At 44.5% G+C, this 3,307-nt stretch overlaps 1 non-coding gene across 1 annotated transcript; it reads left to right on the forward strand.

Annotated features, from left to right (window-relative positions):
- Window positions 1-1,058: 1,058 nt before the first annotated feature.
- On the forward strand, window positions 1,059-1,142 carry TRNAY-GUA (transfer RNA tyrosine (anticodon GUA)). The gene has a single exon. It is a non-coding gene; the product is annotated as a tRNA-Tyr (tRNA).
- The last annotated feature ends 2,165 nt before the right edge of the window (window positions 1,143-3,307 follow it).

Below are 3,307 nucleotides of genomic sequence, written 5' to 3' on the forward strand. Positions count from 1 at the left end.
TCATTATGTTGTACCAATGTGTTCAGATGTTTGTTTGTTTAAATAATTAATCTATTAGTTGTTCTCTACACAAACTTTTTATGAGTTTAATATATTCTGCAGGAGAAAAATGTCGTGAAATCTACAAAAATATGAAAGGTTAAAATTAAGACTAGAGATTGTGCAGTTTCAGTAAAACAGGCCTTATTTGACACTATATGTGCAGAATTATTACATGATCCACATGGCTTCATAAGGTGTATGGTTGCTATTGTGATGGATTTACTTTGATGCATTTGAAGTTCAAGGTTGGAGATTAGAGAGGATGCCATGAAAATACGTTGAACGCTACGCTTCCCTCAAAAGGACCAAGCATATGCAACATCTACACGCAAATTAGCTTTTGTGTGTTGCAAATGAAAAGGAAAAAGAAAAATAAAATAACCTTTTGTGGGCCTCTAACATGTTCAAGTGACTTATGGTCGACTTTGTCATCTTTCTTAAAGCTACGTTCCTGATCTCCCTCTCTAAGCTAGACCGACTGCCTGTCAATCAGAATCTTCATATTTTGACTCGTGTGCAACGACCTACAAGATCAATAGGTGGCATATATAGTTAAGCTTAGGATAATCGAAATGCTACTAGGCTTATATAGCTGAAATATCTTAAGGTACGTAGAGCTTTAATTTCCATGTACCTAGCGCAGTCCCATATTGTCAAAAGTAGTATCTCAATCTCTTGATAAGAATGATGGACCATGTTGCCTGCCAATGGCGGAGCCAGGTGGGGTTCCTGGTATGCGCCAAAATCCTATGAAAGCATAACAGAAAAGTAGGAAAGACTCTTTGCTTTGATCTAGTTATACTCTTCGAGTATATTGACAATTCCAAAAAACTGCTCATACTATCATTATAGTATAATGACGAGTGGTTGTATATGGAGCTATCATCTAAGTGATTAGTGGTTCAGGACACCTCTCTTTCAAGGAGGCAGCGGGGATTCGACTTCCCCTGGGGGTAGGGAGTATTATAAAAAGAGGTTAATCATGGTTATCAAAAACCCTAGAATAAATTCTTCCTGGGTCGATGCCCGAGCGGTTAATGGGGACGGACTGTAAATTCGTTGACGATATGTCTACGCTGGTTCAAATCCAGCTCGGCCCAAAAATCTAGGGCTTCGCGAATATGAACTAAATCAATTTTTTTTCTAACCCAAACTTTGCAAGTATCGGCGGAGATCAACTCTACAAATGGGATACACTCATGCATGCACACCCAATAAAAACTCTCTAGATCCGCTACTAGTGCCTGCCTGCCTTATCTGGTCTTCTTTCGGCCAATCTGAATATCTCTTAATGTTGGCTTGTCTAGAAGCATGTTGCCAACCAGTATTGAATTGAGCGTATATACATTGTTTCATTTTTCCTTAATGACCAGTTGAGTGTTGAGGTCAGAGAAGTATACTGTAGAGGCCTACACCATACTTTCGCCACAAGATTCAAAAGTTGGTATTGGATGAGCGTTGGATCGGAGTACACTAGTTCCCAGAGCTAACAAGGAGACTAGCTCGTACAAAGCACGTATGCAGAACGAATGAAATAAATAAATCAACGTATATTATATTAGATAACAGATGACCAGCCGAAGTAGATATAGATTATGTTCACTCATGAAATTAATATGTTTGAAAATCTAACGGCCGTTGAAGGCCAACCTCACACTCTCACATCGAGAGTGAATATCTTCCAGCAAAAAAAAAAAAACCCTACCCAAGCATGGAAGGATTAATCTATCCATATCAAGCAAGGTAGAACAGACTCGATCTAAAAGCCTAATTAACAAACTATACGTCTTCCATGCATGCAAATACTAGCTAGTTTTAATAACTTTAAAAGTGGTTGAGGTTTGAGATGCCGAGGAAAGCCATGATGGGCCCTTGGAGCAGCTGCATGACAGCCTTCCAGCCTGCATGCGTCGGGTGGATGTAGTCCCAGTAGAAACACTCGTCCGGGTTGCGGCGCAGCCGGAACAGCGGGCGGTTGCCATCATATTGTCCGCAGTAGCCGCTTGCGTCGATGCTCTCGCAGCACGGCTGGTACATGTACTTGAACTGCTTCGACAACGTCGACCCTGCATGCACGCATGCGATTCGTCAAATATCATATAGTTAATTTGTTGAAGTTTCATTCATACCTGGTTTGGGGCTGACAAGCTCGGTGTTCTATCTCCAAACTAAATAAACATAAACTACAAACTTGCCCAGGCCTGAAGGCCGTCAAGAAGGCTTGGACGTATGGGCACACGTACAAATGACAACTCATGCATGGGTGGGCAGCTAGCTCTCCGAAGGCCCATGCCGGGACCAGTGGATTGCCGGGGATGTAGCCGATACCATGTGAGAGCTTCCAACAGAAACCGAGGCCAATTTTGTTTACATAGATCTCTCGCTACACCAGTCTTAACATAATGCATGTGTTCAAGGGTAATACTCCCAGATCTATCAGCCATGACTGGTGGCTCAGCTATAACCATTCTCCCAAGCGAGGTTGGAACGAGCTAGCCATGCATATATGATATATGCTTTTAAGCTGTGTTGTTCTTTGGTTTGTTATCGGCATTAACTTGGTACATGCAAAAAAAAAGGGGAGAGGGTGCTACTTGTATATTCCAAGTGCCTGCACTAGCTACTTGTGGGTGTGAGATTACCCACGGCACGCCGATGCATCAGCAAGTCCAGGGTGCCACCCGGGTTGCCTCCAAGCGATGCCGAATTTCTTTTTTGGAACGAACAAGCATTGGGGAGAGACTTATCTGCTGCGGAGGTAGGCCGGCTCCACATTGCCCATGGAGAGCACGTTGGTCAGCCGCGGAGGTTGGGCAGAGGAGTGGATGGTGAGCGGAGAGAGGAGGAAGATATACAGTAACGTGGTGAGATTGGGCCGACCCCCTAGCACCTAAGCTAGGAGGCGCCTGGCTGGGCCGCTCGCCCGCGGCTGGCCCACAAGGAGCACCAGCAATGGTTTTTTATTTATATATTTTTAATTTAAAAATTACAAAACTATTGTTGGGCATGATCTCCCGCCCCTCTCTTCAGAGGGTACCTCGAAGTCTACTGGAAAGATCGCATGTTCGCCACTATAGTTTTGTTTCAGGGATTTCATCCACAGGTGGCGAAGATCACGAAGCGCCATCGGTCGAAGGGTGTAGGCGCGCCCGCAACCTCGATCTCTCGTGCCGGCAAAGACGAGGGCGACCTTCGACCAAAGGGCGAAGTCCGTGCCTACGATCCTAAGTGATCGCGGCGGGCGAAGATACAAGCCGACCTTCGC

This window comes from Phragmites australis, chromosome 16 (genome assembly GCF_958298935.1).
Source record: "Phragmites australis chromosome 16, lpPhrAust1.1, whole genome shotgun sequence".
Taxonomy (NCBI): Eukaryota; Viridiplantae; Streptophyta; class Magnoliopsida; order Poales; family Poaceae; genus Phragmites; species Phragmites australis.